This window comes from Schistocerca cancellata, chromosome 2, assembly GCF_023864275.1.
Source record: "Schistocerca cancellata isolate TAMUIC-IGC-003103 chromosome 2, iqSchCanc2.1, whole genome shotgun sequence".
In the NCBI taxonomy this organism is placed as follows: Eukaryota; Metazoa; Arthropoda; class Insecta; order Orthoptera; family Acrididae; genus Schistocerca; species Schistocerca cancellata.
Window position 1 is genome coordinate 555,010,532 of NC_064627.1, and position 15,766 is coordinate 555,026,297.

The window sequence follows — 15,766 nt, forward strand, 5'->3', positions numbered from 1 at the left end:
TTGTCCTTACGTTAGTTAGGTTTAAGTAGTTCTAAGTTCTAGGGGACTGATGACCATAGCTGTTAAGCCCCATAGTGCTCAGAGCCATTTGAACCATTTTTTTAAACATGACCACAAGCCAGCGCAAGTGCCCGAGTGATGTTTGTTTCTGTTTCATAGTCAGTAGCAGTTGCTTTAGTTTTGAGATAGGCAGAAGCAGTGTGTTTACTTTCGTCAAAGTATGCGAAAACTTATCAATTAACCGTTCCGTATTCTTTCGAAAATAATTCAGTGTTTTAATTTTTCCTCTTTTTCATTTTGCTCAGTTTTTTCGCTATTTGATTTGAAACGAATTTTTTCCGCCCTTTGCGCCCCTCACATTTTGCCGCCCTAGGCGGCCGCCTGGTCTTGCCTAATGGTAGAACTGTCCCTGGGCAAGATTCCGACAGCCACTTTCTGTGACGAGCCAGAGGCTTCTAACTCTCCGTCGCCTGTGGTGGTTCCACCATCCAGCCAGTCCCGTGGACGCCCTCGACACCAGCATGCGAGCAACAGACCGACTTCGTCGTTCCGACTGCTCGTTCGCAGTTGCCATGCCGTAACAACCTGGCCTTTTTTAAAGTCGCTTATGTAACTGGATTTTCCCATTTACGGGTCTAGACAGAATAATTCCCCATTCGCTTCGGCCTCTCTTATGTACCTTGCCGTAGAGTCACATGTCTACAACGTATGCGAGGTCAGCTACCACTGTAGGAAAAAAAAGTCCGGCTTGCATCCAGCCCCACCAAACGTACAGACATAGCAGCTCAGTATTAGTTTGAAAAAGTCTAGAAAATATTATGGATGTTGACTTTTGGCAAGTGCATCTAGAGTAGTTTGTGGGGATATCTTAAAATCATTTCCACATTCACCGCGAAACGAACATGAGATGCTTCCCACTTAATTGTTTGGGTTTCGAAAAAAAACGATCGTGTGAAACTCAGCTCGCGCTATTAGTCCACAAGACTCAGAAGGCCATAGACACGGGTTCCCAGGTAGATGCCGTGTTTCTTCACTTCCGCAAGGCGTTTGATACATTTCCTCACACTCGTTTAATGAACGAAGTAAGAGCATATGGACTATTAGACCAATTGTGTGATTGGATTGAAGAGTTCCTAGATAACAGAATGCATGTCATTCTCAATGGAAAGAAGTCTTCCGAAGTAAGAGTGATTTCAGGTGTGCCGCAGGGGAGTGTCCTAGGACCGTTGCTATTCACAATATACAGGGTGAGTCACCTAACATTACCGCTGGATATATTTCGTAAACCACATCAAATACTGACGAATCGTTCCACAGACAGAACGTGAGGAGAGGGGCTAGTGTAATTGGTTAATACAAACCATAAAAAAATGCACGGAAGTATGATTATTAACACAAACCTACGTTTTTTTTAAATGGAACACCGTTAGTTTTGTTGGCACTTCTGAACATATAAACAAATACGTAATCAGTGACGTTTGTTGCGTTGTAAAATGTTAATTACATCCGGAGATATTGTAACCTAAAGTTGACGCTTGAGTACCACTCCTCCGCTGTTCGATCGTTTAGGGATTACGTAGGAATCCAAAGGGAACGGTGATGGACCTTAGGTACAGAAGAGACTGGAACAGCACATTACGTCCACATGCTAACACCTTCTTATTGGTCTTTTTCACTGACGCACATGTACATTACCATGAGGGGTGAGGTACACGTACACACGTGGTTTCCGTTTTCAATTACGGAGTGGAATAGAGTTTGTCCCGACATCTCAGGCCAATAGATGTTCAATGTGGTGGCCATCATTTGCTGCACACAACTGCAATCTCTGGCGTAATGAATGTCGTACACGCCGCAGTACATCTGGTGTAATGTCGCCGCAGGCTGCCACAATTCGTTGTTTCATATCCTCTGGGGTTGTAGGCACATCACGGTACACATTCTCCTTTAACGTACCCCACAGAAAGAAGTCCAGAGGTGTAAGATCAGGAGAACGGGCTGGCCAATTTATGCGTCCTCCACGTCCTATGAAACGCCCGTCGAACATCCTGTCAAGGGTCAGCCTAGTGTTAATTGCGGAATGTGCAGGTGCACCATCATGCTGATACCACATACGTCGACGCGTTTCCAGTGGAACAATTTCGAGCAACGTTGGCAGGTCATTCCGTAGAAACGCGATGTATGTTGCAGCTATTTGGGCCCCTGCAATGAAGTGAGGACCAATGAGGTGGTCGCCAATGATTCCGCACCATACATTTACAGTCCACGGTCGCTGTCGCTCTACCTGTCTGAGCCAGCGAGGATTGTCCACGGACCGGTAATGCATGTTCCGTAGATTCACTGCCCCGTGGTTTGTGAAACCCGCTTCATCGGTAAACAGGTAGAACTACAACGCGTTCTCTGTTAATGCCCATTGACAGAATTGCACTCGATGATTAAAGTCATCACCATGTAATTGCTGATGTAGCGACACATGAAACGGGTGTAAGCGGTGACGATGCAGTATGCGCATGACACTACTTTGACTCAGTCCACCGGCTCTCGCAATGTCCCGTGTACTCATGTGTGGGTTCATGGCAACAGCAGCTAACACACCAACTGCACCCGCTTCTCCTGTGACGGGCCTGTTACGGACCTGTTTGCGCGCTACGTCCATACCTGTTGCATACAGTTGGCGGTAGATGTTTTGCAATGTGCGGCACGTTGGATGCTGTCTGTCCGGGTACCGTTCTGCATACACCCTGCAGGCTTCAGCTGCATTTCGTCGACACTCGCCATAGATGAGTATCATCTCCGCCTCTTCAGAGTTCGAATACACCATGGTCACAGTTACTACAACACTACACTATCACAGACGTCTGGTAACACGGTGTACTACAGTTGGTCTGCGTGCGGAGCCGAATGCAGAATAACAATAGTAGCAAGCGCTACATGCGGACACTGCGACAGCTAGACCAAACCACAACAGTGCACTACAGCCACACACGTAAACACGGTCGTCATCGTAAACATGTCCCTGCAGATGCTGCTCGCCGACCGTGGCCCGTGTTTGTTACAACACGCAACTGAACGTCGGAGGTTTCAAGCGTCAACTTTAGGTTACAATATCTCCGGATGTAATTAACATTTTACAATGCAACAAACGGCAGTGATTACGTATTTGTTTATATGTTCAGATGTGATAACAAAACTAACGTGGTTCCATTTAAAAAAAACGTAGGTTTGTGTTAAAAAACATACTTCCGTGCATTTTTGTATGGTTTGTATTAAACAATTACACTAGTGCCTTTCCTCACGTTCGATCTGTGGAACCGGTTCGTCAGTATTTGATGTGCTTTACGAAATATATCCAGCGGTAACGTTAGGTGACACACCCTGTATACAAATGACCTTGTGGATAACATCGTAAGTTCGCTGAGGCTTTTTGCGGATGATGCTGTAGTATATCGAGAGGTTGTAACAATGAAAAATTGTACTGAAATGCAGGAGGATCTGCAACTAATTGACGCAAGGTGCAGGGAATGGCAATTGAATATCAGTGTAGACAAGCGTAATGTGCTGCGAATACACAGAAAGAAAGATCCTTTATCATTTAGCTACAATATAGCAGGTCAGCAACTGGAAACAGTTAATTCCATAAATTATCTGGGAGTAGGCATCAGGAGTGATTTAAAATGGAATGACGATATAAAATTAATCGTCGGTAAAGCAGATGCCAGACTGAGATTCATTGGAAGAATCTTAAGGAAATGCACTCCTAAAACAAAGGAAGTAGGTTACAGTACACTTGTTCGCTCACTGCTTGAATACTGCTCACCTGTGTGGGATCCGTACCAGGTAGGGTTGATAGAAGAGATAAAGAAGATCCAACGGAGAGCACCGCGCTTCGTTAAAGGATCACTTAGTAATTGCGAAAGCGTTACGAAGACGACAGATAAACTCCAGTGGAAGACTCTGCAAGAGAGACGCTCAGTAGCTCGGTACGTGCTTTTGTTGGAGTTTCGAGAACATATCTTCACCGAGGAGTCAAGCAGTATATTGCTCCCTCCTACGTACATCTCGCGAAGAGACCGTGAGCAGAAAATCAGAGAGATCAGAGCCCACACAGAGGCATAGCGACAATCTTTCTTTCCACGAACAATGCGAGACTGGAATCGAAGGGAGAACCGATAGAGCTACTCAAGGTACCCTACGCCACACACCGTCAGGTGGCTTGCGGAGTATGGGTGTAGATGTAGATGTAGATGTAGAATTTTGCAAACTCATAATTGTCAACAGCGGGACCATGCTTCACAAAGCGCAGGTCATTTCTTTTTTAATAAAAGACTTGATAATTGATTTTAGACTCCATAAATTGCTTACATTTAACAAAAAGGAAAGTTGTAAGAAGGAAAGTTGCCTCTCACCATATTTCGGAGATTATCCATTGTTTGATTTATCCTTAATAAATATGATCTGATATTAATGTGAGCAGAGAATAATACATTTAAAATTTGTTTTAGTATTAAACAATGATCCATAGTACCCTTATATCCCATATTAATGCAACTATGGCGCACTGCACATTTACGAGGGAGTGCTGAAAATGCCTCTGAATTTGTTACTTGAAACCTCTTAATGATTTTGAAATATATCTTTAATCTTCATGTTTAAAAATTTGCAGCCCTCGGTCGTTAGGGAACCTTGAAAGGTAGCGTGTAACATGGGTGTGTATAACGTAACTACGTCGGTCAATGAGAAATAATGTGCTGAAATCGAGTTTCGAAATGGAAGTGTTCGTTCGTACGTGGCGCATCTACTCCTTCAGCATGACAATGCCTTACCACACACGAGCGCTGCGACATCTGAAGCAATCCGAGACGCTGGGTTCACCGTCATCAATCTTCCTTCGTACAGTCCGGACCTGGCCCCATCCGACTTCCGTCTGTTTCCAAAACGTACAGAATACCTTCGAGGACTTCACTTTAATAGTGACAAAGCGCTATAAGCAGAGGTGAGATTTTGGCTGCGTCAACAAAGTCAGATACTCTGTGGACTCTAACCACAATCTATTGGTTATGAACTGCAGATTAAAACTGAAGAAACTGCAAAAAGGTGGGAATTTAAGGAGATGGAACCTGGATAGACTGACACAACCAGAGGATGTAAAGAGTTTCAGGGGGAGCATTAGGGAACGATTGACAGGAATGGGGGAAAGAAACACAGTAGAAGAGGAATGGGTAGCTTTGAAGGATGAAATAGTGAAGACACAGAGGATCAAGTAGGTAAAAAGACGAGGGCTAGTAGAATTTCTTGGGTAACAGAAGATATATTGAATTTAATTGATGAAAGGAGAAAATATAAAAATGCAGTAAATCAAGCAGGCAAAAAGGAATACAAACGTCTCAAAAATGAGATCGACAGGAAGTGCAAAATAGCTAAGCAAGGATCGCTAGAGCACAAACGTATGAATGTAGAGGCATATCTCACTAGCGGTAAGATAGATACCGCCTACAGGAAAATTAAAGATACCTTTGGAGAAAAGAGAACCACTTGTATGAATGTCAAGAGCTCAGATGGAAACTGAGTTCTAAGTAAAGAAGGGAAAGCAGAAAGGTGCAAGGCGTATGTAGAGGGTCTATACAAGGGCGATTTACTTGAGGACAATATTATGGAAATGAAAGAGTTTGTAGATGAAGATGAAATGGGAGATATTATACTGCGTGAAGAGTTTGACAGAGCACGGAAAGACCTAAGTCGAAACAAGGCCCCGGGAGTAGACAACATTCCATTAGAACTGCTGACAGCCTTGGGAGAGCCAGCCCTGACAAAACTCTACCATCTGGTGAGCAAGATGTATGAGACAGGCGAAAAACCCTCTGGCATCAAGAAGAATATAATAATTCTAATCCCAAAGAAAGCAGGTGTTGACAGATGTGACAATTACCGAACTACCAGTTTAATAAGTCACAGCTGCAAAATACTAACGCGAATTCTTTACAGACGAATGGAAAAACTGGTAGAAGCCGACCTCGGGGAAGATCAGTTTGGATTCCGTAGAAATATTGGAACACGTGAGGCAATACTGACCCTATGGCTTATCTTAGAAGATAGATTAAGGAAAGGTAAACCTATGTTTCTAGCATTTGTAGACTTAGAGAAAGCTTTTGACAATGTTGACTGGAATACTCTCTTTCAAATTCTGAAGGTGGCAGGGGTAAAATACAGGAAGCGAACAGCTACTTAGAATTTGTACTGAAACCAGATGGCAATTATAAGGGTCGAGGGGCATGAAAGGGAAGCAGTGGTTGGGAAGGGAGTGAGACCTGGTTGTAGCCTCTCCCCGATGTTATTCAACCTGTACATTGAGCAAGCAGTTAAGGAAACAAAAGAAAAATTCGGAGTAGTAATTAAAAGCCATGGAGAAGAAATAAAAACTTTGAGGTTCGCCGATGACATTGTAATTCTGTCAGAGACAGCAAATGACCTGGAAGAGCAGTTGAACGGAATGGACAGTGGTTTGAAAGGATGTTATAAGATGAACATCAACCTAAGCGAAACGAGGATAATGGAATGTAGTCGGATTAAGTCAGGTGATGCTGAGGGAATTAGATGAGGAAATGAGACAGTTAAAGTAGTAGATGAGTTTTGCTACTTGGGGAGCAAAATAACTGATGATGGTCGAAGTAGAGAGAATATTAAATGTAGACTGGCAATGGTTAGGAAAGCGTTTCTGAAGAAGAGAAATTTGTTAACATGGAGCATAGATTTTAGTGTCAGGAAGTCGTTTCTGAAAGTATTTGTATGGAGTGTAGCTACGTATGAAAGTGAAACATGGACGATAACTAGTTTGGACAAGAAGAGAATAGAAGCTTTCGAAATGTGGTGCTACAGAAGAATGCTGAAGATAAGGTGGGTAGATCACGTAACTAATGAGGAGGTATTGAATAGGTTTGGGGAGAAGAGAAGTTTGTGGCACAACTCGACTAGAAGAAGGGTTCTTTTGGTAGGACATGTTCTGAGGCATCAAGGGATCACCAAATTTGTATTGGAGGGCAGCGTGGAGGGTAAAAATCGTAGAAGGAGGCCAAGAGATGAATACACTAAGCAGATTCAGAAGGATGTAGTTTGTATTAGGTACTGGGAGATGAAGACGCTTGCACAGGATAGAGTAGCATGGAGAGCTGCATCAAACCAGTCTCTGGACTGAAGACCACAACATCAACAACTCCTATACAACGAAGCATTATTGCTCAGAAAGACACTTTTTAATAGGTAAGGATTATGTAGAATATGCAATTCACATCATATACCAAGCCTTTTGAATCCACACATCTTGATTAAGAGACGTTAACAAGTGCATACATGCATGGCATCCTTCCCCCACCACTCCCTCTTATTTCGATCTGCCATTAATACCATGTACACAGTTCTTCTTCTTGCCACGCTCCTCTAAATTATTATTTTCTGCTTTGTCTATAATTTATTTAAAGTTTTTCCTCATTTCCTCTTCTTTCTCAGAGTTGAAGGCATAATCATTAGAATGCGGTTGCAAAGAAATTAGAATATGCAGCTTCACTGTTTTGTTTGGGGAGAAAAGTTTATGGTTTCCTTTCTGCGCCAACGCGACGCTTGCATGGGGGCTTAATTAAATAAATGCAAATATTTTTTTTAGTTTTAGTAGCTGTGAGTCCGATTACGCAAGTCTCGTAAACGGCTGGCCCTGACTAGTATTATTACGCAATCTGACTGCTTAGAATGACAACAAAGAATGTAAGAAAATTTTCGTTAACACAGTTAATTAATTAAGTCCCCAGCAACTATAAAATCTATGAAACAACAAGCACAAGTGTAGCTGTTCTGTATGTAGTATGACTCAACGCACATCTGGCACGGTTCTTCTTCAACAAGACAAGAATTTTTAAATATCATTTATACTGACGTGATAAAAGAAAATTAGAAATACTATAATTGTGCAAGAAACCCAGAATTACACTCTAATACAAGAACACACGCCAGATGCTTTGTTGACTGAACCTGTAATGAAGCATTATTCAGGACACACAAATAATAAGAAAATAAAGAACAGTAGTTAGTTACCTTAATTTATATTGACGAAAAGCACTCAGATCATTACAATATCTCCATTGGAACAACATCTGCTATCTCTCCCATCAAATAACTGCATAAACATGGAACAACACTCTCCACTACCGCATCTCACTCTGACTTCAGCTACAAGCAGTGTCCACCACAACTTCTCGGCAAGAACTGCTTGCCGCTACGTCTCAATAATCACTGCCAGTGGAGGCGGCGGAACAATACTCTCTGGCGCGATTTTTGGCGCTGTGGCTCAGTGTAGCCACCTTTCACGCTGGGTAGTCTTGAATGGTCATACATTTGCCCTAACGTTGGAGCCATTAAATGCAACAAGGTGGGAAGCAGGATTGATGCAGTCGCCCCCTCGTAAGACTAACATAGAAGGTGGGGGATCTATGATGCACTGGTCGAAATAAGCGAAGACGAAAATACGGACAGCATGATTGCACATGAGGTTGGCAGTTTAGCAAACCTTATCCGTGACTTTACGTTCCTTTGATCAGTGGTGCTATGGTATGATGTATTACTCTGCATCAACGTTGTCAGCAAAACACAGGTATTACCACATATATATAGGGTGGTCAAAAACAGTCAAAAAAGCTTGTAAGAGCGTTGCATGGTAAATTTTGCAAAGAAAAAATTATTAAGAAAAAAATTCGATACTTTGCACCGTTGTCGCGTTAATAAGCACTGAAGTTAGCCCCTCAGGCCGTTACGCCCGAAAATTCAAGCAGCCCGCAAGAGACGGTGTCGCCAAACGTGTTCTTCGTTTGGTTTCCGAAAACCGAGCAAGAGAGCGATACAAAAATTAGACGTGAGACGGTAGCACAGATAGAACACGAGCCAATCTGAGCTGTCATCTACGCTATGAGAACAACTGACACAAACTGAATCTGGCGAGCCGCTTGAATTTGCGCGCTCAACAGCCTGGTTGGCTAACTTCAGTGCTATTTAATTAATTCGGAAACGGTGCAATGTGTCGAATTTTTCTCTAAACAATTATTTATCAGCACAATCTACCCAGCTTTTTTGACTGTTCCTGCGTACCCTGAATATCGAAAGCTATTGACTTAGTTGAAAAAACACCAGAGTATTTCACATACTACCATGAGGATCTCAAACTCCAGGATTGTATTGTATTGTATGTTAACCGGGGACCTAGAAACGACGGAGGGGCTCCGTCCCCGCCGCAGCCGCAGTGGTCCACAACCCCACGACGACTACCGCAGTCCACTTCACCCCTCCGCCGCCCCACACCGAAACCAGGGTTATTGTGCGGTTCGGCCCCCGGTGGACCCCCCAGGGAACGTCTCACACCAGACTAGTGTAACCCCTATGTTTGCGTGGTAGAGTAATGGTGGTGTACGCGTACGTGGAGAACTTGTTTGCGCAGCAATCGCCGACATAAGTGTAACTGAGGCGGAATAAGGGGAACCAGCCCGCATTCGCCGAGGCAGATGGAAATCCGCCTAAAATCATCTACAACCTGGCCGGCTCACCGGACCTCGACACAAGTTTGCCGGGCGGATTCGTGCCGGGGACCAGGTGCTCCTTCCCGCCCGGAAAGCCGTGCGTTAGACCGCACGGCCAACCGGGCGGGCCAACTCCAAGGTTACTCACACAATGCTTAGGAACTGGCAACCAAATCCGTCTAGACAACTCGACTGTAGGTGGTACAACACAGATGCGAAATGAGAGAAGAAATATTTCCAGTATGAGGAAGAAGATGAGAAAATCAAACATCCAGAAATGCAGTACAATAGAATTTTACTTCAATGTATTGAATGTCATAATACATGCTCTCAGTAAGAGATTTCAACACCTTTAGAGACACGGTATGCTTTCTGATTTTTCTGTAAGACGTAAGTAAAATTAAGGAAATGTCACCAGATGTTATAAGTGACAAATGTTCCAAACTGTGTGACAGTTTTAGTCATTGACAGGCTAAGGACATCAGTCTTGTCAATTTTAAAGATGAACTTAACTTGGTCTCAACATTGGTAAAGTCTGGTAGTATAACAAGCGAAACTTTGAAACTCATACAAAGAGTATTGTTTTGTATGCAACGTAAGTGTAGGCTTACAAATTTTGTTAACACGGCCAGAGCCAGTTGCAAGTGGAGAAATAAGTTTAAACTGATTAAAACGTACCTGAGATCAACAATGGGCTGGGCACAGCTGTGTGGGCTGTCAATGGTATTGAATCAATATGAGCCAGTTGAATGTTCAGATTTCAAGGTAGTTATACAGGAGTTTGCTGATGACAAAGCAAGAAAAATATTTATAATATAAGGTGTGTAAATATATGTTTATCATTAATTTTAGTTTCGATTTATTTATGGATGTCGTGCATTTTCCTTTGTTTACTCGATAAAGATTTGTTGTAGAGTTGGCTTACATTTGTTTTGTCAAAGGGCGAAATAGGTTGCCAAATGTAGCCCCAAAGCCATCGTTGGACGTGCTTTTTGGAATATTATAGTCTGTTTACTTTTCTTTGTCTGCTGAGACCCGTAGCTCTGCTCGAAACTCGTAGACATAATTTGGAATGTTTCATGCCTTTTACAACTGCTGCTAATTTGTGAGATCTGCCATTGTTCAGCGTTGCGGTGACACTCGTTCAGTGCTCAGTGAACAAGTGTCCTTTTGTGTTTTTGCCTTCATGGTTTTCTACGAATATGTACTGCATATCCACATACGGAGTTAAACGCCTGCATAAATCCGCACTTTCGCGGAAACTGTATCTTCCTCGCGTCACTACTGTGAGAACTCTACTGGTTTCCTCTCCCCGCGACTGTCAAGGTGCTCCTCCATCCGTACCGCACGCTCCCGTCTGTTCAGGGAACGAGAAAAAGTGAACAGATTTTATACATTGTAAGATTTTATACACTCCGTGAGTGACGTAACATTATTTATAATTTTGGAGCTATAATTCAAAATCTATTACACTGCAAGCGTTTCACTTTTGCTTCAACGACTGTTAAATGTAAATGTCGTGTGACTAGGGCCTCCCGTCGTGTATACCGTTCGCCGGGGTGCAAGTCTTTCGATTTGACTCCACTTCGGCGACGATGGGGATGGGGATGAAATGATGACGACTGGGACAACACAACACCCAGTCCCTGAACGGAGAAAATCTCCGACCCAGCCCGAAATCAAACCCGGGCCCTTAGGATTGACCTTCTGTCGCGCCGACCACTCAGCTACCGCGAGCGGACTCAACGACTGGTGAACTAACCCTGGCATGGACCGTGACCCCGCGGCTACACCGCGCGGCAAATGTGTAAGTCTAGGGACCGATGACCTCAGCAGTTTGGTCCCTTAGGAATTCACACACATTTGAACATTTTTTTGAGGAGCTACTTGACTGAGAAGAGCGATCCGCATGACCCCTCTATATCCGCATCCACAAACGCCTATCAGCTGAATATGACACGGCGGTCGCTACCGTTGGACCTCACGAGGCTTTTCGGACGGAGTTAAGAGTTTGAACAGACATTACTGAAGTACCCACCAGTCTTTATGATCTCTCTGGATTGAACAGGATGCGTTACATGTGTGCATACTCGGGGTTGACTGATTTGGGATTACCTGATTTGAAACAAGTGCCGTACAAGTGTTAGATTTCATTCGGGGAGTTCTCTGCTGCACCGGTCAGAGTCACTGTGTTTTACTCAGTGAGATAGTCGTGATATTCTGCAACGATGTATGGCCTATGTGATTGTGTTAAATACGAATCTGCATCAGAACTTTTACGATAAGTATGTAAAGTGACATGCCAGCGAGTTGAAACGCAGGAGCGAGCAATAAATTAATTTTGTGGAAGGAAGCTAAGCTGAAGTTCTCGGAGAAGAAATTGAAAAGCTGCGTTATCGTACGGTTTAAACGTAGTTATAACCAATGTTGTCGTTCATCTGCAAAAGTAAGAAAAGGTTCAAGGACAATAAAACATCAGTTTTTTTTGGGGGTGCGTCAAAACTGTTAACATACAGAATGACAATTAGTGAACTATATTAAATAAAATCGTCATAACTTCTGAACGGTTTGCGTTAGGGCGTTCAATTTGCACGATTGGCCGGGGGGCATGATGGGAATTAGTATGATGTGAATAGGGTTTGGTTTAGCGACGAAGTCCACTTTCATTTGGATGGGATCGTCGCTCATTTGAGGAACTGAGAATCTGAACTTTGCGATCGAGAAGTGTCTTCACCCGCAACAGGTGACTGTGTGGTGAGCAATAACACTGAATAATCGGTGCGATATTCCTTACGGCACGGTGACTACCGAACGGTACATGAAGGTTTTGGAGATGATTTCGTCCCCATTACCCAAAGTGACCCTGATTTCGACAAGATGTGGTTCATGCAAGACGGAATTCGATCCCATTGAAGCAGGAGATTGTTTGAGGTTTTGGAGGAGCACTTTAGGGATCGCGTTTTAGCTCTGGGGTACCAGAGGCCACTGGCATGGGCCTCGATTGGCCGCCGTATTCTCCGGATCTGAACACATGCGACTCCTTTTTGTGGGGCTATATTAAAGACAATGTGTACAGCAACAACACGAAAAGCATTACTGAGCTGAAAACAACCCTTCCAGAGGTCATCGACAACATCCATGTTCCGACAATTCAGCGGGTCATACAGAATTTCGCTATCCGTCCGCGCCACATCATCGCCAATAATGGCAGGCATATCGAACATGTCATAACCTAAATCCGAATGTCTGTAGTGACATTTACATCTTGGTATTTTAAACATAGCTGCGCAACAGCAACGGTTCCACGTAATAAGACTAAAAACAGCCGACCATTTGCAATGGATAAAGTAATCTTTACCTATGTTTCGATAGATTTAAATCTGTCTTCTTCAGAAGGCGGCAGTATTACATTAATATGGAACGATGTATCATCGTCGTTTTTACAAATATCTGCATAGATCCATTAGTCCAAATTAAAATATAGCCCTGAAAATAGGGTTTGTCATGTAAATAAAAATTAGTACATGGATGTTGCAGAGCTCACAAGCAGATATTTGTAAAAACAACGATGATACATCGTTCCGTATTAATGTAATACTGCCGCCTTCTGAAGAAGACAGATTTAAATCTGTCGAAACCTAGGTAAAGATTACTTTATCCATTGCAACTGGTCGGCTGTTTTTAGTCTTATTATTTACATGTTGAATAAAGTGTGTGCACACTGTAGTTTGACCGAGCGAGGTGGCGCAGTGGTTAGCACACTGCACTCGCATTCGCGAGGACGAGTGCTCAAACTCGGGTTCGGCCATCTTGATTTAGGTTTCCCGTGATTTCCCTTAATCGCTTCAGGCAAATGCCGGGATGCTTCCTTCGAAAGGGCACGGCCGTCTTCCTTCCCTATCCGTCCCTTATCAAAATGGTTCGCATGGCTCTGAGCATTAAGGGACTTCACATCTGGGCCGGCCGCGGTGGTCTAGCGGTTCTGGCGCTGCAGTCCGGAACCGCGGGACTGCTGCGGTCGCAGGTTCGAATCCTGCCTCGGGCATGGGTGTGTGTGATGTCCTTGGGTTAGTTAGGTTTAAGTAGTTCTAAGTTCTAGGGGACTTATGACCTAAGATGTTGAGTCCCATAGTGCTCAGAGCCATTTGAACCATTTGAACTTCACATCTGAGGTCATCAGTCCCCTAGAACTACTTAAACCTAACTAACCTAAGGACATCACACGGTGTCCGGACATTTGCCACGCCGGACATTTGCCACGGTTTTACCTGCTCCGAAGGGTTGGGCCCCTTGTCTCCACTCCCCCTCCTCCTCCTCCTCCTCCTCCTCCTCACCCGCCCGCCCAGTTTGCTTTCGAAGTTCCTAACGTGACCATCAGTATGGAAGTTATTATAACGAACAAGGGCAGGCCTCCTGCTCATTACAAAGGTTATGCGTATCTTAAACAGAGGGAATCTAAAGAAGGTGTTGTTACGTGGATGTGCTTACGCCGAAAAGCGGATCATTGCAAGGGAAAGCTGCTTTCGAGGAACGGAGAAGTGTTGAGTGCATTAGAACATCTCTGTGGACCACCTGACAATGCAGCTCTGAAAGTGAGAGAGCACGTGGAGAGAGGGAAGAGAAGGTCTCGAGAAGAAACTACACAGTTATCGGAGATATACGTGGATGAAATCGGAAATCTACATAATAAAGTTTATGACTTTGTTACAGTGATGCCTAATTCAGAATCTATGAAGAGAACCATGCATCATTGATGGAGTCAAGAGTGGGGGAACCAACAAGAGCCTAAGAACTCTTATGGAACTGATCTTCATGAAGATCTATTAAAAATTGGAGATGGCAGTAGTTTTCTTCTGGAAGACGATAGATTAGAGGTGAGAATAATGATTTTTAGTGGAAGGAAAGGAAAAGAAAGTTTAAAAACATGTTCCCATTTTTTTATGGATGGAACATTTAAGAGATGCAGCAAGCAGTTTGCACAGATCTACACCATACACGTAGACTTAGGAGGCCCGGTTAAAGAAACAAACCTTCTTCCTACTGTATTTGCACTGCTCCCTAATAAGAAGAAAGACACATATGTTCGTCTGTTTCGTCTGATAAAACAGGTAGTCTCTGAGTGGTATCCTAAACAAGTAAAGATGGACTTTGAGGCAGCTGCGATATCGGCCATTCGTCAAGTTTTTCCCACAACTGAAATAAATGGATTCTATTTCCATATGAAGAAGAGTTTATGGAGAAGAATTCGAGTTCTCGGTCTAACTGAGGAGTACCGCTAGAACGAGGATTTAAGACTTCACGTCAGCATGTGAGCAGCGCTGGCAGTTGTAAAACCGGAGGACGTAAGCAATGGATGGATTGAGATTCATGCAGAAGCTCCTGATAACAGAAGGTTCTCTCAAATTTTTGACTACTTTCGATAACTGGCTACAGAATGGGGATATCACAATAGAAATGTGGGACTGTTACGGAAAAAGACACCGAACGACGAATGCTGTTGAAGGGTGGCACAACAAAATGTATGGTATTATTGGAAACCCTCACCCTAGAATCAACTATTTGGTGAAGTGCTTGAAAACGGAAGCAGAGCTCACAAACTGCATGTACATGAAATTGGAAACGAATCTTGAAGGTAAGAAGAGGAAGAAGAAGTACTTGAAGCTGGACGACACGATGAGAGAATCGTAAAGAATTATGAAGAGACTGCCAACATCAGGCCTTGCTTGAAAGCCATTGCCATATTCAGAAACTGGTCTAAAATACGTTAAAAATAATGTATTAAAAACTATGAAGACCACCGAGTCCTCGCAGATTACTGAGGTTAAATTATTAAAGCATTGAAGCAGCATTATCGGAGCTAATATTAAGTTGTAATTGTAAATAGAGTGTACATTAGTTCAGCGTGTTTAGGCTGATTTTACACACGCCAGAATGGTAGATGGTCATTTATCATTTTCACGGTCCAAAGTCTGTGCAAAGTGTGATGCGAATCAGCCTTTAATGTAAAAATTAAAAGGTGTTTCAAGCCTCACGAAAGTATCCCTATTGTTGTCACATTAAGATAACTTTTTTCTGCCTTCCAATATTATGGCCATACTATTAAATAATTGTGAGTTCTAAAATAATTTTCTGAAGCTTCAGAATCGCAACTATCACCTAAAATATCATGGTTTGTTAAACTGATAGTATACGCTTTCGTAAAAGAAAATGGGAAC